Raw genomic sequence first — 23,331 nt, forward strand, 5'->3', positions numbered from 1 at the left:
GAAATAGAGGCACTATTGTATCTGGCGAAGTTGACCGCGAGTGCCAACCCCCTTTTCGCGAATGAAGGACGCCATGAGATGGGCAGATTACGTGGCGCCCTCGACGCGCGGTGAAATGAAATACATTATCGCTTTTGGAAAATCAACTGTCATTTGATGAAACAAAGGAAGGATAGATGGCGTTGCAAATTCTGCCCATCTCCGCTTTCATATATGCGTGGTGGAGGATGAAATTTCTCGGTCAAAAACAGGGGTGCCTTAACGCGGTAATCTTCCCTCTATTTCTTTTCTATCTCTATGGTTACCGTTTTTTATCAATAGGCAAACTACAATGGTGACGTCGCAGGGTTTCAGACGACAACACTCTATAGCTTATATCCAGACAGGAATCCCTGGGCGCGTCAAAATTCTAAGAATTCTTCCCTTGATAGCGATAATTCTCACTTCTCAAAATTTTGACGGTCCTTCTCGCAGGAAGTGACGTAATGTCTTCTCGCAGGAAGTGACGTAATGTCTTCTCACGAGTTCTCTTGAGAAGAGTGAGAATCCCTCTAATTCTCCTTTCCGGGATAGTAAAGCCATTTCTATGACGCGGAGGTAACACCATACAGCGTTGCCAGATCGAAAATCTGAAATTATCGAATCTAGGCCAAAAAATTATCGATTTTCTTGGAAAATTATCGTACATTTCTTTATGGCGATACGTAAATGCGTTGAATTTAGATGATTTTTTAAAGCACTACAGAAGTTTTATTTCCGGGAAATAAACAAAATGTCTATTATCATTATTAACTGAACTTAATATGTTTAAAAATGTTTTAAAAAATGCGGTAATAGCTAGGAGTAATAAACTCACACTCTAGACTACGCGTACAGAAAATGTTTATCATTCATTTTTAAGTAGAAAAGTTATATAAATTTATAATAAAATATAAATCGTTCGTAGGTTTTTAAAAAAATCTAAAGTTTATCGTACATTATAGTACGTTGAGGCAGAATTATCGAAATAATGGTACGATATCGTACGCCATGAAAATTATAGTACGCCCTAAAAATTTTGATTAAATTATCGCACTGTGCGATAATTATCGTACGTCTGGCAACGCTGACATCATAGAATACAGAGAAGCAGACGACGCAAGAAAAACGTTTGCCAAACAGGGTGAGAAATAATGATATATTTTTTAAATTATCAAGAGGTAAAATTGAAGGCTACGATCATAGAGTAAACCATTCGCATAGAGTGGAAGGCTATCAGCGAAACTTGTTAATACTGTGAGTACGCAGCGTCTTGTTTTGGAGGCGTGAAATAAACAAGTTGTCCAAAAGGTAATGTACAATATCTAAATAAAAAAGTAAGTTTATACTCTAAAAAATGTAAAAACAACACCATCGCTCTTCGGACTATATTCATTCACGCCTCGGAAACAAGTTGGCCCGTTAGAATTAATGTTCCACGCGCTTCAATAGGGCCTTCCACTCTATGCGAGTGGGTTACTCTATGGCTACGATCAGGGTTGGACTTAAGGCACTAGTCACGGCTTTGACTACTAAAATAAATGCTCTGACTGATTAATCGAAATTTGGGGGCTCACCAGTCAATTTGACTAGTGAAAAATTTACCTAAATATTCATAAATAATAACGAATATGGCGTATCATAAATTCATCATTCATCAATCCCATTTTATTTTAAAATATTGTGATCTGTCAAAGTCATGTAATTCAAGTGATAATAAACTCCTATTTTAATTCTGACGGGTAAAGCCTAATTTTTTTACTGTCCTTCTTGTTTTTATATCTCATTTTACCGCCCCTCGTCAGTGACTACTAAAATAAATTAAGATAGAAGGCTCACTTGTCAGGCTGACTACTAAAAAAATATCCTGATGTCCAATCCTGGCTACGATGCTGCTGTTTTCTCGAAGGGAAAGAGGACATTACAAAATACGCGCTACGTTTGAAAATCGCAATTCAAAATGTATTAAAGTTAAACGTGGGACGCGATATAATTAAATATCGATTACATTCGTGACCCGCAATTTAAAACACGGCGGGTTATCCTTGCTCTAAGGTTTAAGCCCAGTTCATACTATACAATTAATTTGGGCACTTAACTGTATACAACTAATTGTAAGCAAGAAAATTGTATAGTGTGAACAGAAAAAGTGGGAACAATTGTTACAATTTGTCTGTTCACACTATACAATTTTCTTGCTTACAATTAGTTGGATACAGTTAAGTGGCCTAAATAATTGCATAATGTGACCTGGGCTTTACTTCTAAATGCGATGTATTTCTTTAGTGTAGGTTGGTTACACCCAGCTCGCGTGGCATGAAGGGCTCGTTACCACCCCCCTACGCATTGTAACCCGGCCACCTTAATTAATGGTAATAAGAGTCGCTAGATGACTTGGGACTAGGGTGGTGCCTAGCTGATTATTATTCTTATTATACCTTTGCTTGAAATTTGACGCCATCTTGGAAAATACCGGATCCTAATGGGATAAAATTTACTAGAACTGGTTTAATTTTAACGTCGTCCAAGAATAAGAAAACTCTTGCCATATATGTATCATAGATTAAACAATATCCTACTTTTATATCCTTTTTCTTGCATAATTTGCTCCCCGATCATTAGCAAAATTTCCCCGTTTTTCAGTGGCGGTGCCAGCTAGGAGCAAAAAACACAGCACCCCAAACAAGGAGAACGCAACCCGTCAAAAGTCTTCGTGCATTTTCTTGTACAAGGTTTTCATTGGTTAGACGCTTTAGCGCCTGCTGCCGTCGGAAGGGGAGATTTCCGAAATTGTCTTCCCCCTTTCCGTAAAACGTTCAGCAAAAAGACTCGTCCAATGAAATTTGTACGCAACACTGCGTTAGCGCGTTTAAAGGCTAACTGCGTTCTCCTTGTGCTTGTGGCTCCTAGGTGCCAGGATGGTTTGGTAAGGTAGGCCCTATTCTAAAGTGTTCCAACAGCTCGATAGAAACAACGAATCTCTATTAATTGCAACAACAATGGGTTCCCTGCCTAAAATTATTTTCAAGTTCTGCTCGAACTACGTAGACTAAATTAATTATAGTTAACCGAGCGTCTACGGGTTCTACAGATTAGTTTAAGACGAAAATGTTCTATGGCATTTTTCCGATTTAGGCCCCCATTTCGAAGTTACGAAACAATTGATGTTTGGACGACCCCTTCGTTTAAAATAACATTTTAATAGCTTAACGTAAATTAGCTGTTTCATCAGCGACCCTGTATCTCTAACCGGTCGGCAAAAGCAGCCTATAAGAGGTCAGCTAGGCTATCCGTTTGCGACCTACTTCGTATTAGCTGAAATAGTCGGCCGTACTCGATTCGCTGGGCCGTCAAGGTCATCCGAAAAATGTAAACCCCCATTTCAAACGGACTGTTTTGTCGACCACGTGACGAACTATATGGCCTTGACTGCCCGCAACTTTCAAAAATCTTGAACCTCCCCCTTTACAGAGAGACGGTGGCGGCGGCAGGTGATTTTGTATAATGGAAGCTACAGCTTTTCCCGTCCGGCTAGAGATACAATGTCCATGGTTTCATTCGAAGACATCGGCACGCGGCTGAAATAAAAAAACAATCTCACTACAAAATCATTGGGACGCGAACGCTCTATTTTTTGTTACCATGGCGATTATCTGATTTCATTTTTTAATAGGTTAAGTAAAGTTTATTTTAACTTATTTCCTAAAAGAAAGATATAATCACCATGGTAACGAAAAAATAGCGCGTTCGCCTCCTAACAAAATGATTTTGTAGTGAGCGCGTGAATATTTTATTCATTCATAAAAAGTTGCCTTACTTTAATTAATTATAAAATGAAAAATCACACGGGAAAATTTATTGTGGAAGCGTGGGTGTTAATACAAAGAAGTTGGACTCGAATTAGAAAGCTCAATTTTTGAAGTGTCCTTAGTACTCTTTGAAGTGCGCACCTTAGGCAATTGACTATATTTCCAAGCCATGATTGTTGTAGTTGTTCGGTCACCGTCGTGGAATTTTTGCACTAGTAAAAATCATCATTAAAGGTCAACGTATTTCCTTTGCGCGGCCCCATATGATACAATAAGGAGCGGTTTAATTTCGTAACTGGTCACGTAATGCCCCTTTGTTCAACCTACGCGTTAAAATCCCCAGACCAAGTATAGGTTAGAAGATAATTGCATCTCGTCAAAGGGCGTCATAACCTTAAGTTTCTCTTCGCCTTTCAGCGCGATCTGTATAGAACTCATTACAGCAACTATTGTATATTTTTCATTGATCCATTTGTTAATATATCGAATTTTGTTTCAATGAGGAAGATTTTGACTTCGACTTTACTGAAGATGGCCCTACACAGCACGGCTGTCAAAAGGTAAAACCTTATAACTCGATTTCGATGAATTTGAGAAAAACGCTATTTTATAATTTCGTTTGTATTAGGCGCATTTTAATTCTCAGGCTATTTCTCTTTATTTAATTCTTCAATAAGACATCCGAAATGAGTAAAAAAAAATCAGTTATGTTTCATACATGTTAAATTTTAATAGAAATTATTTAAATTTGTTTAACCTTGGAAATTTCACTTAAACTAAGTCTAATATCAAAGGTAAAACCTTATATATCTGAGATATAAGGTTTTACCAAGTTTATCACCATTCATAGCATAATATAAAAAAGGTAAAGCCTTATATCCAGGGCCGTTTTAACCTTTCCGTAGGCCTAAGGCAAAAACCTCTCATTTACCGACTTTTCGGACCTTCGTAGGCTGGGTTATATGGAATCGTAGGCCCTTATATCTCCTAAACGTTTCGTAGGCAGCATAGCCAGAAGCAGACGATCTAAAACCTTATAACTTTATGCAGTGGCTGCGTACGAAAAGGTAAAACCTTATAAGTTTATATAGTTATAAGGTTTTACCATTGGTTTTTTCAAAATTAAAGGTAAAACCTTAAATAAAGACAAATATAAGGTTTTACCTTTGCTTTTCTTGTTATTTCAAATATTTCAGTAACTTATTAGGTTCGATTTTGTTTTCAGAATTTTTTTTAGAAAAGTCAAAATAGCAGTTTGATACACCAAATATTTATCTGCCATTTTTTGTGTTTAACTCATCTTTTGAAAAAAAAACGAGTTAAAAGGTTTTACCATTTGACAGCCGAGCACTAGACGGCTTCCCTCGCTTCTATTTATTAACGGCGCGCGACGCACGCTCGGTGGCACGTTCCAATTAACCTTCAGAAATAAAAACCTGCAGTTGAAATTGGTTTCCATATAATTAAAAAATCAAATACCCAATAGATGTATGTTTCTATAAAATCACTAGCTATACACTGTTTTATATCCTTATTTGTAAGAGCTGCCATTTTATTACAGGTCTGATTTCAAATAGTGCATGCAAGGCCGCTTCACGCGGTCAAGTGCACGCGACGTCTCGAGCTGATGAGCACGTGCAGGCGCCCTTGCCTGTACTATTTTAAATTAGGCATGTAATGAAATGGTCGACTTCGTAAAAGAGTGTATAGTTAGTGAAGCCAGAGATCGCATGCTCGAGTCGATAAAGATTTTGGAATTCGAAGTCAACGTGCAAAACGCGCGTGCCAATAAAGTACTAAAAAGCTTAAGCTCGTGACGCGGATAAAAACATTTTATAATTTTTAATTTTTCCATTATTATATTTTATGGAAACAGCTATTAATACCATTATAGTTTTTTTTTTCGCTGGAGTGCCTGGCGCAGTCGATTTTTTTGGGGGAAGCAGTTTACTTATCAAGCATAAGGTGTAGTAGTGGTTTTATGCAATCGAGTCGGGTTTCGAGTATTAATACATTTTTCATCGAATAGTCGAGTCGGGTAATATTTTGATCGAGTCAGGTTGTCGAGTACTCGATTATTTACAAATTTTCCTTGTTCGAGTAGTCGAGTAGTCAGAAAAAATCGTTCGGGTACTTGATTAATCGACGAGTTCTATTCGGGGAGTCGAGTAATTAAGAAAATTTTAAAATAGCCTACTTAAAGGGATGTTAGGTACCAATTAACAAGTTAAAAAATATAAAAATAATTAACAAAACGCTAAACTGTAGAACATTACTGAGGCATCGACGAGTATTTAAAATTTTCTTATTTGAGTTCGAGTATCTGACCTCGAGTATATGGTGATGACTAAAATAACTAATTTATTAAGACAACGTAATCAAGTATTAATGTTATCTAAATAATCGTTTAACCTAGGCTTATGAAAGCAGTATGAAATATCATACTTTTTCCTTTCTAAATTAGAAAGATTGTTGATGCATATGGCTTAAAGGCCTCCACATCACAAACTACTTATTACAGCTTAATATAAGCTATAGAAAAATAATAATCAGCTAGGCTAATACTCAAGGCACCACCTTAGGCCTAAGACAGCTTGCAACTTTTTAATGCCATTAATTTAGGTGGCCGGGTTACGTTGCGTTGGCACGGTCGCAAGCCTTTCATACCAAGCGAGCCAATAGCTCCCTACACTAACTATTACCGTTTACCTCTAAAGGTTTTTATAGGAAGGGGAAACCGAAAATCTAGGTTAAAAACCCCTTTAACTTGCAAACTCAACGTAGGAAAAGGGGTTCCCAATTTTCATCCAGTGCCGCAAACTGGGATCGAACCCGGCTCCTCTTGCTGCGAGACGAAAGTGCTAACCACCCCGCCACCCAACAACAGGTATTATACAAAACTACGTACAAAATAAAAATAATATCTTAAAACAACGCTCTACAGATGGCGCCAGGCTACGAAAATATTTCCCAATCAGAGCTAACGGTAGCTCGCTCGTACCAATTCTCTCAGTTTTAATCCTCAGAACGTTTACAGATTGTATTTTCGAATCCTTAGAGATTTCAAAGATTTTTAGTTAATTATCATTTAGTTCTCGTCTAATGAGCTTAATACTTTTAAATAAAAGAGCGTAGGATTAAATAACAAAGATTTAAATATTTGTAAAAAAGGTAAAATATCGAGTTTTAAGTTATTTTCGCGCTTTTGTTTAAAGCAACTGTCGGCTCTATCATTGCCACCTGTATTATTAAAAGACCCCCGTTATTAGAGATGGCCATTAATCTATCCGAATCTTCGAAAAAAATGACTTTCGTGGAGAGCGTGGAGCCATCTATTAATGGGAACAGAAGCTAAAATTCAAAATAGCGAAACAATAACGTCGCCAGAGAGCCATTATAGAGTATTATATTTAGACCTCTTTTACTCTACTTAGTGAACTTTAACCTAAATTATATATCCCATATAAAATATATTGTAAACCATTACTATAATTGAAGTTATTTACATATGAGCCAATCAACGCGAAGCATACTTTTATGTCCCGCCTTTTGGGTCAAAATGTAGCTTCAGCATCTTGTTTTTATTTCGACGCTAGCGACATCTGTTGAAAAAAGAGCTACATCACCTAGAGCCGACACTTGCTTTAAAGAAGTTTACTTTAAAGTCCCGTTTTCATGAGAGCGATTTGCGAGAAAAAATCCAGCGATTAGCGAGAGATATGTTTAAAAGTCACGCGAGAAAATTTCTTGGCGATTTCTGGGTAGCGATATTGCGAAGCGGGAAGAGGGAAAATGCCGAGCGAGGCCGATTTTCTTAAAATCGCTCTCTTCTAACCAAACTAGACTTTATCGTTCCTCGCTTCGCTATTTTTACGAGACCCTCGCCACGTCACTAGTAACGTGGTTGGTTTCAGCCAATGAGACTGTACTCGCATTTCAAAATATTGCGCAACACAACCGGGTTGAACAGGCGAGCCTCCAAAGCATTTGGCATCATATGGTCATTGTTTGTTTGGGACTTGAGCCTTTAGCAATTTGGCAAAATGGGAAGAGTAATAAAAAAAACCCACAAAAGCCTTTTTAAAAAAATATAAAAGAGAGCGGAAGCGGAACGGATTGAAGTGGAAAGAAACGTTGAACGAGCTAATTAAAAATCATCTTTCAATTTGGAATACACGGACTGATGAATATAGAAACAGAGACTTGGAAAAATGCGCATCCATGGGATGATGTATCCACGAAAATGAAAGAAACAGGTAATTAAATAAGCCTAAAATATGTTGGTCGTTGGTGGTAATAAATAAGTTATAATTCAAATTATGAAAATTATTAGTGGACGAAGTAAAGAAAATATGGAAGTTAAGAGGACATTTCGAAAATGTCACAATAACAAAAAGCGGACAAGAGTTTGATGAAGAACCTTTCAACTCCAGTTAAGTGGCATTTTTTCCAAATGCTTCTATTTTTAAAGGCGATAGTGAGTATTAAATTTATTACGTAAAGATTTGATTTTAAAATTAATATGCTGTTAATGTTCATATAACATCTTCCAATTATATTCGCGAAGATACCTGTGGTGGGAACGAAAACATGGATGAATCAGTTTCTACAAAAATGGAGTCGGAAGTAATAAATAATACTGATTTATATTGTTCATTTATTATTCATGTAATATCAAAGAGGGTATTATTTACAGTTTTCCACCCAGTGTCAAGGGATGCCACGTTAATCATTCCAGCTGTTAGTTCGTTCCTTATTATTACCTTTACATTATAGTCGAAGCTTGTGGTGTAGTCACATTTTAAGACTCCTGGGCCATTTAACCCCTACCCTACATTGAGTGTAACTACATAATTGGTGTCGAGGATATATTTATGTTAGAATAGTTTTATCTTTGAAATGATCTTTTAATTAATTCCAAATAAACAGTCATGCAACATTATTTAAATAATAAATTAATAATTAGGGTTAATATTATATCTATTTTAATTTTACTTTAGGGGTTTATTTTTCTTGTATATTTTGATATGGGATGTTTTTGTTACAACCTTAAAATTATTAAATTTTCTGTAGGGTTGTTTTTAATTAATTAATATTTCTGTTTAAGGTTATTCCTATTGGTAACCAAGAATTCGTGATTACTGAACCTGATGTACGCCAAAATAAAGAAGTTACTAGTTCTCCAAGTTCCAATTTAAAAACAAAACCTGTATAAATATAAACTTCCAAAAAATAAAAAAAAACAAAGCTGAGATACAGGATGTCTTTTTGGCTGAAATGTCAAAACTTGACAAGTAATAATATACGTCCAAGTAATTAATTTATATTTTTAGAGAAATAAATGCATGTAAAAACGAGCCACAAACCTCGGTTTCTTAATATATGTCACTGAGCTTATGGATAATGTCCCATCAGCCGAGAATAAAATGTCAAAATGACATTGTCAACATAATTAATAATTGCCTAGATGATGAACTAGGGTCGACAAACAGATCCCAGTGGCAAGATACTTATTTTAGCGTTTTAACGAACTGTTTCCTCTTGTTAAATGAACTTGATTAATATTTACCTTAAAGTAAGAGCCAACATTAAACCTGGTGGAATTGGATCACTAATACCTTTTTGTTTCTTATCTTTCGACCAACAATTGATAACAAATGGTTGAATTGTTTATGGTGTATCATGTTTTGAACATGGAAGGATCATGTTTTAAAAAGCATTAAAATTTTAACAAAGCAAATTGTCATGCCTGTCTTTGTATTACATTTTTTTAACTTACCAATGTTTCATAATCCCCTTCCCAAATAAGATTTTTCTACCAGCTTTTAGGTGCATAGTTTCTATTCTTAATAAAAGTTAGATATTGACTTATTCGAAGAAATAATAGTTTTTCTTCAAGAGCAATTTGAGAAAACGGCTCCTCCGGTTAAAGGCCGCCATTTTAAAAAAGGCAAAAAACGCTTTTCGAATGTTCTCGCAACAAAATATCGCCGCAAGGAAAACGGAACGCTATCGCGATTTCCTAACTTGTAGCGATTCGCAAGCACGAAAAAAATCGCCCGCGATATCGCTGGATTTTTCCGCGCTCTAGCTTTCGAAAATCGTTAGAAAAATCGCCGTCATGAAAACGGGCCTTTAGGCTCAAATTACTTCTCTTTTCTGACACCAGGTTTAACCTGTGTTAATTCCGCTTGTTAAATACGGCCTGTGAGCAGACGATTTTCTGATTTCATTTCTACTGACTTAGAGACACGCAATATGTTCCAAAATCCCGTTTTTTGGCGAAAACTCCTGAGGGGACTTATAATACGTTATTTGTAGAGAGCACCTGGAGAGTTCAAATGCAAAAATGATTTTACCGCGAACTCTATATAGAGACCAAGTTAGCTTCCTTTTGCATTATTAACAGAGCCTGGGGGCTAGGGTGGTGCCTTGGGTATTAGCCTAGCTGATTATTATTATTATTATTATTATTATTTTTATTATTATGTAAATAAATAAATAAATAAATACAGATACGAAGTGAAAACCACCTCAAAACTTACCAAATCACTAGGGCTGTGCGATTAGTGGTTTTAGGCAATCGAGTCGATTATCGAGTATCAATTTTTTTTCATCGAGTATTCGAGTCGAGTAAGTCGAGTCCAGTCGAGTAATCAAATACTTGATTAAGGCGAAACTTTCACTTATTCGAGTCGAGTAACTAAAAAAACCTCGAGTAATATTTTTAACGAGTCGGGTTATCGAGTACTTGATTAGGAGCTGGTTTTATTCAAGTAATTCAATGATGAAATATATTCATTTAATTTAAATGAACCACAGTTTCCACAACTTTGTAGGTAATCGGGTACCCGACTACGCAATTTTTTGGTACTCGTTAATCGACGAGTATTCTCCAATTACTTATTCGAGGTCAAGTTCGACCTCGAAAAAGGCCCAGTACTCGATGATGTTCGAGTACTCGCACAGCCCTACAAATCACCCAACTTTGCAGGGGCGGATCCATAAGGGGGGGGGCGATGGGGGCGATCGCCCCCCCCCTTAGAATACTTGAAGTTATTGAAATATATTTATAGAGACTAGAGTATACTAGACTTTCTAGTTGTAGAAAATGAGAGCTCCACGTTAAATTTTCACGCTCCATATAGGCTTCGAGCTTAGAAACGTTAGCACCATCTACTTTAATACCTGCCAACTAAATTTGTGAAGAAATAGCAGACGACTTTTGAATGCCCATAATCGCCCCTCCTTACTTGATGGCCTGGATCCGCTCCTGCAACTTTGACTGACTTTAGCTCAAAATGAAGCGAGCAAATTTCGTCAAAAGTATATTACACGAATAACCGGTTGTTAGATACGTCCCAACAGATCGAATTTATTATTAACTTCTGGTCTTAATCATTACGAAGCATTTTAAATTAATGTTTTATATAAATAAATGTAGCATAAAAAATGTTTTTTTTTTTGGAAAAGTAAATTTTATACATAGAAAGTAGTTGGGCAACTTTTGCGGGTCGAATATTCTATTGGGAAATCTTAGTTTCCCTCACTTTTATCGAGAAATGTTTGAAAGGCATAATTTTTTTTCCGTCTCTCTTCGAAAGTAGCAGTTGTCGGTTTGAATAATTCAAGAAATAAACCAGTAACCACAGAGTCAAAGAAAAAGAGAAATTGACTGTTGAAAGTTATTTTAAAGATACGATGATCTCTTCTGGGATTTAGCGAGGAATTTCAAATGTACCTTTACAAATCGACGATAGAAAGTTGCTTGATACTTCGAATATTGAGATTTTAGGCGCTAGTCAAAGATACTGGTCAAGTGGCTTTGCACCAGTGCAGGGGGGGGGGCGGAATAGGGGTTCATTGTGGCTCATTGTACCCTCTTAGATTTGTACCCCACCCCCCTAAATTTACCGTCCAAATATTTCATAAATAACATTTTGGTCTACAACTTTCCGAAACCCTCAGAAATAACAATTACATTATTCCATAAGTAACATAATCGAAATAAGTATAACACTTCCTATTGTTAATTTCCTGACCGAACCCTTTTCGACACTGACATTATCGCCAAGCTCCGATTTGGACATGCAATGAACTGAATGGCGTATTATCGTTTTTGGTATTAGACACAAGGGTGCTCTGCTGACATACTTATTGTTATTATGTTACTTATGATTATACATAATATCATAATATATTCATCGAATTATATAAATAAATAAAGTGATTTAATTAAATACTGAATTAGACTAGCTAATTGCTAAACACTGCTCTATTGTCGTGAAAATTACTAGCAAATATGCCATACAAATACATCATTTTATCGGAGAGCTTTGGGCTATCCCTGCTTTTTACTTTTGTACCACACCAAATATTGGGCCAGCTAAATTTAAACAGTGACGGGCGTTTTCCGCTCGTTTTAGAGAGGATCGGAGCGTTTTTGTGCCAGAATGAGTGGTAACTTGTAATTAACTAACAGGAGAATAGCGGTCCCTATAGTTAGCTAATAATAAGCAAGATGATCGAGAACCTAAATTTTGGCTTTATTAAATGAACGGAAGTGAGAAGTGTCGCATAAATTGAGCTTCAACTCTCAACAAACTGAGACCTAGGAGCAACAAACAAAAGGAGAACGCAGCTAGCCTTTAAACACGCTAACGAAGGGTTGTGTACGAATTTCATTGGACGAGCGTCACGAGCCTTTACGCTGAACGTTTTACGGGCGGGGGGGGGAGACAATTCATATTGTTGATTATATAGATAATATCCTAAATCTATAATATTATTCTATAAGTTTGTCACTTTGGGGAATATATTACTGAGAGCTAGTAACGAAGTGACGTCATCACACGAAGAAAATATCCCCCTAGCGAGGCGCTGTCAAAGGATACGTGTGACGCGGGAGCAGGCGGACGCAAAACGGCGAAGAAGCCCGTAATGCAGTCTATCTTGTGAATAGCTCTCAGTAAAACTTTTGCATGTGAAGAATAGGAAGTGTGACATGTCACACTTCCTATTCTTCACATGCAAAAGCACTTATGTAACAATATTATACTCTTATGGTAATATTATACGAGTAATTTAAGTGTTCAATAAATTTGAAAAATTGTTATTATTTGTCTATGTTCGTTTTATGAAACGAGCGTTGATTGAACTGAGAATAAGAGATCTTTAGCAGTATCATAAGTAACATAATAACAATATGCATGTGAATGCATTTTCAGAACAGAGCCCCCTAGTGTCTATATATGTCCACTGCGAAATAATCTACTACCAAGGACGATAACAATGCGTAAGAGGGTGGTGGCAAGCCCTGCATGCCACGCGAACCAACAGCTCCCTACACTAACTATTACCGTTAACCTCTACAAGTTCTTTTGTTTGCTCAGGAAATAGTTGTTATTATCTTACTTATGGCAGTATTCAACTCGATATTGAGCGAATGATAGAGCAGGTGCTTTCCTTACGAAATTGAAAGAAATATAAAGATGAGCTATCAGTAAACGACTTTGATCCAAGTGTCTATGAAAGAGATAAATAATCTGAACCGCTCTTGAGTGGGGCTCGGCGTTCGGATAGGACATTTTCCGTTCATTTCTTCAATATCCACTCCAAAAATTCGCTGAATAAAAACTTCATTGTTACATATTAAATCGTATAATAGTCGTGAATAATATCCATAAATAAACAGTTCATCGATTTTTTTGATTGATTAAAATTTTGGCGGTTAATTTATCCGTTTCCCCGAGCTCTACTCTTGAGACGATCGCGAGAAACCCAAATGTCAGGGTAACATGAGCCGATGGTGAGCTGAGATTGGATTTGCAAAAAATGCCCACCACAGTCCTAAAATAGTTATATTATTTCTATCTGTGAAGGAATAGCTTGTTTCATTGGTGTGACTCTCAAAAAAAAAGAAATAGCTTTTTTTTTATTCAAGGAAGGAAGAAACAACGGCTGAGTGGGTCTGAGAAGCTGAGAAGACCGCGAGCCCAGCGAAGATTTTGAGGCGAGAGTGGGACGGGGGGGGGGGAGGGGGGCAAATTCGGTCCGCCCGTCCACCAGACTAATCAGGGCGAGAGATGTGTAACGGCCACGCCAACAGGGGAATACGATGGGACAGGGGTGGGGACACCCGTGGCGGATGTATTCCGACCACCCGTTGGGGGATTGGTGGTCGTCCTCACACGGCCATCCACAAAATCTGCCTCCCAGACGCTTGGGATTACAGGAATACGCCACTACTCCCGGCAAAGAAATAGCTTGTTTCATTCGAATAACAACTAGCAGAGAAGGTCAAGCTTCCATCAATACTCACTTATGGCGCGATAGTCGATCTTAGTAGAAATTTTCAAATCCCCATCCTGCTGCGAAATGTTGGGAAATATACGCTAGTAGCAAAAATTTCTACTACGTTCTAGCATGAATGTATTCATTTCAACCAGAAATATCGAACCATATCATTACCATTTCTTCTATCTGGGACTAGGATGGGCTGTGCCTTTCTGAGTGTTACGTCATCACTTGAGCCAATCAGGAGACAGGGGTTTGTCGTTGAATCTAACCCTCGCTCTAACCACAAAACGTTTCCGGGATTTTAACCCGCCAAGAAAAGTACATGTACTTGTATTTCTTGGAAAAATATCTGTACTATACTACAAAATCAGTTGGCTATCATAACAGCTTGTGACATTCGGTGAAAACCTGGAGCAACTCCTTCCGCGTTCTCTCCCCACTGGTTAAGGGGGTTTTCTCGATTTCTTCTGTTTACCCTTTCCATAAAAACTTGTGGAAGTTAACGGTAATAGTTAGTGTAGGGAGCTGTTGGCTAGCCTGGCATGAAGGTCTTGCCACCAACCGTAAAGCAGTATAACCCGGCCACCTGAATTAAAGGCATTAAACGTTGCTAGCTGACTTGGACCTAATATTATTATTATTAACTAACGGTATTTGCTGTTAATATTTTTATATATTTTGATGGTTGTTAAAATTTTAATAAACTAATTTCGCCTTGACCATGAAACTAACCAAGTTTCAAAACGTTGCCCATTAAAACAATTTTTGAGTGGCGTGTGATTCAGGGCACACTACCTAATACAAATCGATATTCACGGTTGAAATGAATACATTTATGGTTCTAGAGTATTTTTATGACGTGAAAAAACGAATTAATTTCAATTTTTACTTGTTTATTGAGTTTATACAATTGAAAACATCAATTCACGTATAACGCGAGGTATAACGTAACAGAGTAAAAGTTACTTATTGTTAGAGGGCATTATTTGGAAATAAATTAGCTTTATTTGGAAAAAAATTACCTTTATTTTGAAATAAATTAGCTTTATTTTGAAATAAATTAGTATTATTTTGAAATAAATTAGCTTTATTTGGAAATAAATTAGCATTATTTTGAACTAAATTACTTTTATTTTGAAATAAATTAGCTTTATTTTGAAATAAATTAGCTTTATTTTGAAATAAATTAGCTTTATTTTGAAATAAATTAGCTTTATTTTGAAATAAATTAGTATTATTTTGAAATAAATTAGCTTTATTTGGAAATAAATTAGCATTATTTTGAACTAAATTACCTTTATTTTGAAATAAATTAGCTTTATTTTGAAATAAATTAGCTTTATTTTGAAATATATTAGCTTTATTTTGAAATAAATTAGCTTTATTTTGAAATAAATTAGCTTTATTTTGAAATAAATTAGCTTTATTTTGAAATAAATTAGCATTATTTTAAAATATTTAGCATTATTTGGAAATAAATTAGCTTTATTTGGAAATAAATTAGCTTTATTTTGAAATAAAATACCTTTATTTTGAAATAAATTAGCTTTATTTTGAAATAAATTAGCTTTATTTTGAAATAAATTACCTTTATTTTGAAATAAATTAGCTTTATTTTGAAATAAATTAGCTTTATTTGGAAATAAGTTAGCATTATTTTAAAATATTTAGCATTATTTGGAAATAAATTAGCTTTATTTGGAAATAAGTTAGCTTTATTTTGAACTAAATTACCTTTATTTTGAAATAAATTACCTTTATTTTGATAAATTACCTTTATTTTGAAATAAATTAGCTTTAAATTAGCTTTATTTTGAAATAAATTACCTTTATTTTGAAATAAATTACCTTTATTTTGAAATAAATTACCTTTATTTTGAAATAAATTAGCTTTAAATTAGCTTTATTTTGAAATAAATTACCTTTATTTTGAAATAAATTACCTTTATTTTGAAATAAATTACCTTTATTTTGAAATAAATTACCTTTATTTTGAAATAAATTACCTTTATTTTGAAATAAATTACCTTTATTTTGAAATAAATTACCTTTATTTTGAAATAAATTACCTTTATTTTGAAATAAATTAGCTTTAAATTAGCTTTATTTTGAAATAAATTAGCTTTATTTTGAAATAAATTACCTTTATTTGGAAATAAATTAGCTTTATTTGGAAATAAATTACCTTTATTTTGAAATAAATTAGCTTTATTTTGAAATAAATTAGCTTTATTTGGAAATAAGTTAGCATTATTTTAAAATATTTAGCATTATTTGGAAATAAATTAGCTTTATTTGGAAATAAGTTAGCTTTATTTTGAACTAAATTACCTTTATTTTGAAATAAATTACCTTTATTTTGATAAATTACCTTTATTTTGAAATAAATTAGCTTTAAATTAGCTTTATTTTGAAATAAATTACCTTTATTTTGAAATAAATTACCTTTATTTTGAAATAAATTACCTTTATTTTGAAATAAATTAGCTTTAAATTAGCTTTATTTTGAAATAAATTACCTTTATTTTGAAATAAATTACCTTTATTTTGAAATAAATTACCTTTATTTTGAAATAAATTACCTTTATTTTGAAATAAATTACCTTTATTTTGAAATAAATTACCTTTATTTTGAAATAAATTACCTTTATTTTGAAATAAATTACCTTTATTTTGAAATAAATTAGCTTTAAATTAGCTTTATTTTGAAATAAATTAGCTTTATTTTGAAATAAATTACCTTTATTTGGAAATAAATTAGCTTTATTTGGAAATAAATTACCTTTATTTTGAAATAAATTAGCTTTATTTTGAAATAAATTAGCTTTATTTGGAAATAAGTTAGCATTATTTTAAAATATTTAGCATTATTTGGAAATAAATTAGCTTTATTTGGAAATAAGTTAGCTTTATTTTGAACTAAATTACCTTTATTTTGAAATAAATTACCTTTATTTTGATAAATTACCTTTATTTTGAAATAAATTAGCTTTAAATTAGCTTTATTTTGAAATAAATTACCTTTATTTTGAAATAAATTACCTTTATTTTGAAATAAATTACCTTTATTTTGAAATAAATTAGCTTTAAATTAGCTTTATTTTGAAATAAATTACCTTTATTTTGAAATAAATTACCTTTATTTTGAAATAAATTACCTTTATTTTGAAATAAATTACCTTTATTTTGAAATAAATTACCTTTATTTTGAAATAAATTACCTTTATTTTGAAATAAATTACCTTTATTTTGAAATAAATTACCTTTATTTTGAAATAAATTAGCTTTAAATTAGCTTTATTTTGAAATAAATTAGCTTTATTTTGAAATAAATTACCTTTATTTGGAAATAAATTAGCTTTATTTGGAAATAAATTACCTTTATTTTGAAATAAATTACCTTTATTTTGAAATAAATTAGCTTTATTTTGAAATAAATTACCTTTATTTTGGAATAAATTAGCTTTATTTTGAAATAAATTAGCTTTATTTTGAAATAAATTAGCTTTATTTTGAAATAAATTAGCTTTATTTTGAAATAAATTAGCTTTATTTTGAAATACATTTGATAATTTTAATATTTATGATGCTATTAGCATTCAAGGGGTGATTAGAGTATTAGTGTCGTAATTTAGGGGTTGAGGACGGCCCGGACAGGCCAGGTCGGCTGGTCGACGATCGCCGAGGGCCCACGGCTCCAAGGGGCCGCATATTGCTTAAAATAAATTTTTCGAGTTTGTTTTTTCAAATTAATGTGCACGTAGAATCTAGTACACTTTAAACGTTATTTGTTGTCCTATAAATTATCATTTATATTTTTATTCCATACCCCGGCCCCACCGCCCGGTAAATGGGCCCTGTCAGTCTCTAGCCGAGGGTCAGTCCGGGCCTGGTTGAAGTCTTTCCAATTGACGCTCTTCGTTACTATGAGTTGAGTTTTCGAAAAAGACTACGTAATTTGTGAACTGCCCCTTAATGTTATCATATAAAATATAAGTTAAACAAATGCGCTTAGAAGCACTTTAGTCTCAAAGCAATGGCTAACGGGGTTTTGCTTAATTGAGACAAAATTTGGCATTTCACTATGTTTAATGGAATCGATTACATTTGGGATTCGGAAAAATAAAGAAAATATTTTTCTTTAAACTTGTTTACAGACTCTTTCAATTCTTAATGAACAACCCAAGAAAAGACTTTTGAAGTGGACTTAAGATTTCTAAGTTTATCTTTTGTCTCGTCGAATAACTTACATTTGGGACTCCTTTAACACAAACAAAACTACATGTAGAATATCTTCAGAAGCAATTAAAGGAGAATTTCGGCTAACAATGGCTTATTTATAATCAGCTTTCTCTCAAATGATAAGAACCGGTTTACGTATGGGCTCTCTACTTCTACCAAAATGTTTTGCCCGAAATTTAAAGTATTAATAATGGAAATTTTCACAAATTCTAAATTTACTACTTATTTGGAACGATAATGATAAATCCAAAATGAATATTTTTCTATACTCTTAATTAATAAAAATGATTTAAATTACATTATGTATAAAAGCAATAACCTAATATTAATTAAATATAACGGTTTTATAACAATATACAATTAATATAATACTTATGAATAATAATTCGATTTTCTTACAAGAGACGGCGCTTTAGACCTAAAGTCAAGATGGAGCCTGAAACGAAACAGCCTAACACCGTAGGCTCTAATTCCTTGAGTAAACAGTAAATTAGTTCTTGACTTGGTATAAACTAATATGATATTTGATGGTCTATGATGTTTGCTGTATGTCTATGTTGCGCGAAATAAGAAGCATGGACTGTAGTGTTACGAGCTTTTACCATAGCAATAGTTGAGTCCAATCACTTTTCTTCCTTCGCGTAAACAGGTTTACCACGAAAATATTAAATAAATTGAATTACCTGCCGGGCACCTTTAATAGTTCTCTGGGGTACAATATCTGCTCCAGACGTGGCAAAAGGTGTCAACGAGCGGAAGTCAAGATTTTACCGATGCACGGGGGAAAAATTGCATAGGGGGTGCAATCGCGATTTCGTTTTAGTCTGCTATTATTTGTATCAGCAGAAGAAAATAGGGGAAGTACGTATCTGTAGCTTTGAGCTGTAGAAGGCGTCGTGTGACCCACGAAAACACCTTTTTACGCATAATTAACCAAAATGAAAAAGTAGTTCCACTTTTGTTTTGTTTCAACACGGCGATAAACGACGAGAGTAAAGACGCCTTAGCTCATTTAGCAGATAATGAAAAGGACAATATGTTACGATTGTTCAATTTGATAAAATTTTATTATTTAAACGATGTATTCATCCGCGATTTCCCGCCAAACCGTTCTGGCGCGAAAATTCGTGAAAAGTGACGCCTTTCCAATGCTGACTAGAAGCGTACTTCCCCCTATTTTCTTCTGGTATCAGGGATTGTAAATTTTAGGTCGCATAACAAATTTAATAAACCTTAGACAATGTCGGTTTTAACGTTGTACCCAAAACGCGTCTTACAATTTTGCGCCTTCGTTGATTTAAAACGCGCCCGCCGCTCTTCATGTAACCGCGTTTAAAATTTACCACCCAGCGATCTCTTGTTATTTCTGCAATAAATCGCTTGAAAATGAAGCTAATTTGTGAAGGTTGTGTAAAATAAAATGATGGGAAAGTCGGAATAATGGGTTATATTGACTGCCGTAGGATTAAATCCACAAGACCAGTATCAATGCTTTGAAAAGAGAACACGACATGTAGAACGCGAGCGAATTAAACGTATAATAAATTATATTTAATACTTTAAATTAGTATATACATTGTGTATTATTTCAACGCTAAATGTAAACCTCAGAGACAGCAAGAATATACTTGATTAATACCTTATATAATCCTTTAGCAAAAACAGTTTCTCTAAACAAAAGTACATTTAATTTAAACATAATCAAACTGAAAACCTAATAAACTAAGTATTATAAGTAGTCAGGCCTCTGGATATGAGCTAGCTAGGTAACACATAATTGCATAACATTAGCTTACAAGAGTGACAGAATCTGATAGCAAAGGCTAAGCCTAAGCCTTCCTAACTAGCCCTAAATACAGTAAACTATTTTTTTAATAATAAAGATAAGTTACAACAATTATTCAAACGATAATCTATCATCTCGTAAAATAACAAAGAAATGCTGTATTTACCTTTCGAAAAATATGAATCCGAAAACCACATTCTGGATAGTTGCAGCCTTCTCTCGCTTTGTACTTACAGCTACAACCGTTAAAGGAAGTGGAAAAGAGCACTAATGAATCAACAACACCTGTAAAAGGTTATTTGCATCAGTGCCTACGTTATTCACATAGTAGACCTGATCACTAGATAAAATAAGCTTCGTGCGCGCAGTGTAGATGGTGTTACTGTCGTTTCAGCCAAGAATCTAATTGGTGGGCAGCTAGCCATTCGATTAAGCGTTCTAGTTTGTTATCCAATTTCTATAGTTAAGTCATTATTGCCAAAATAAATTTATAATATTGAATGGTTTTGTTTTGGGCCTGAGGTGGCCCAATGGAAAAAACGGCACTGATAAACCTATAAGCCACTAACACAGCACCCCACACAAGGAGAACGCAGCCCATGAAAACTCGTGCATTTTCTTGTGAACAGTTGGTGAGTGTTCCCCCTTTCCGTAAAATGTTCCGCGTAAAGGCTCGCCCAATGAAATTTGTACACAACACTGTATTAGCATGTTTACAGACTAGATCTATTTGTAGATTTAACTATCCTTAGAGTAACTGATACATCAGTATTTATAAAATTAAATAATTTTAACCTCTACACATAATAATAATAATCAGCTAGGCTAATACCCAAAGCACCATCCAAGGCACCAAGTCATTTAGCGACATTTACTACCTTTTTATTCGGGGGGCCGTGTTACAATGCGTCGGGGGGTAGTGGCAAGCCCTTAATGCCAAGAGCTTCCTACACTTACTATACCATGCAATTGGGGCTTATAAAACTGTTTAAAATCGTACAGATGTAATAAACGTCTAGTTCTATTTATGTTCTGAAAATAAACTTAAGATACGCAATAACCTGTAATTACCTAAGGTGAACTGGCTGAGGCTAATTCTATTGCCGTCCGAGCTTAAGAAGAAATATGATGATATCTTTCATTACTTAAAAACAATGAATGTAATCCTGCTAGAGAGGTTCAATGTCTCAGTGACGGGCTGTCGCCAGGAAGCTTCTTCGTCAAGAGTTAGATCTCGCACCTAAAGAAAAATTCGACCATAGTGGCAGCGGATCGTCTCGGCCATAGAGTAACCCACTCACATAGAGTGGAAGGCTATTGATCAGCGAAACTTGTGAACACTTTTCGTGCGCAGCGTCTTGTTATCGAGGCGTGAAATAAACAAGTTGGCCTAAAGGTAATGTACAATATCTCGATAAAAAGTAATTTTATGCTCTAAGAAATGTAAAAACAACAGCATCGCTCTTCGGACTATATTTATTCACGCCTCGAAAACAAGTTGGCCCGTTAGGATTCATGTTTCATGCGCTTCCAAAGGGCCTTCCACTCTATGCGAGTGGGCTACTCTATGGTAAGGACACTACATAGCTCTTCCTAGTAGCAGAAAGTAATTCCTGGTGAGATCAGAAGTGCATAAGTGCGCAATAGGTCTTTCAGTAAAGTAAAGGTGTCCTCCTATTTTTAATGTAGGTCTTAAAGGGAACTTACTAGGTTAAATAGTAACCTATAGAATAGGCGCTTAAATAAAACATCATCAAGGAAATCACCAAGAAGCAATAATAATAATAATAATAATCAGCTAGGCAATATTTCCGAGAGCCAGGATTTGCAAGGTATTGTTTATACAGGGTGTTTCAGAGAGGTCTGCTACAAATTTACAGGCGTGTTTTTTGTGTAGCAAGGAGTGAAAAAAGGTCCAAAGAAACGTTTTCCTAAATTGTACCGTAAAATCGGTATCCAAAACGTCGAAAAATACGCAAATGTTCGCTGCGTTCTCCTTGGGTTTGTTGCTCCTAGATGACCATAGAGTAAACAACTCACATAGAGTGGAAGGCTATCAGCGAAACTTGTTAACACATTTCGTATGTAACGTCTTGTTTTCGAGGCGGGAAATAAACCAGTTGGCCTAAAGGTAATGTATAATATTTGGATAAAAAAGTCAGTTTATACTAGCGATCAGGAAAAATTTCTAAACTCACTACCATTATTTTGGTCCGAATTCAGTGTTTTTACATAAGTTATTTTGATATTGAAGATGCAAGTAACATTAAAGGGAATATAACCTGCAAAGCAATCTTTACGGAAGACCCCTTCAATTTTTCAAATGTCCCTGTACAGTGGCGCCAAACATTTTTAAAGCCGAAGGCAAGAGCGGAGAGAGCTGCAAGCGTTGGTGTTCCACACCAAATACCTGAGGTTATATTCCCTTTAAGAGGAAATAAGCATCAAATTGACTTCGATAGAGTCGTCCAAACAGAAAATCGCCGCATCGTGTACGCTGTTTTACCCAATTATCTTAAGTTACTCTAGATCCGTATGTGGCAAGTGGTCAAAAACGGCTTAATGATATAGCCATGTACACAGAATTATCTGAAGACATCGACTTTAATTTTGTTCTCAATAACTCATTGCCGGGTGAGATATTAGAAAGAACACTTTAAAAAAAATATATAGTAATAGAGATTTAGAGCTCTAAATTTTCTTGCTTAAATTTTAAGTATATGAATTTTTGGATAAAAAATAATGTACCAGACCCTCACAAAAATTGAATATAAGTGCAAGGTTTGTAGAGAAAATGCGCTATAGTATATAAAGCCCCATTTTCATGCTCGCTGGTAGCGGGTAAAAATCGACCAAATCCGCTTCCGCTACACACTTTTTCACTTTCCGCGTCGATCTGTTTCAAACAGATATTTTAGCTTTATTTTCACGCTTGCGAGTGGCGGATGTGAATTTTGACAATTTTTATCCGCTAGCAGCGAGCATGAAAATAGGCCTTTAGTGTAGGTTTAACAATTAGCTGGTATATCGGATCTGAACCACTAATTTGACACCCAAAAAATTGCATCTTTCGATTGGCATTTTAAGAATTACAAATGAAATAAACAATAATTTTATGGGATAAATCTTATTCATTTATTGGATAACGTCTTAAAGGGAATAGAACCTCCAACACGT

The sequence above is a fragment of the Leiobunum rupestre genome, chromosome 2 (genome assembly GCF_980474605.1).
Source record: "Leiobunum rupestre chromosome 2, qqLeiRupe1.1.hap1, whole genome shotgun sequence".
Taxonomy (NCBI): Eukaryota; Metazoa; Arthropoda; class Arachnida; order Opiliones; family Sclerosomatidae; genus Leiobunum; species Leiobunum rupestre.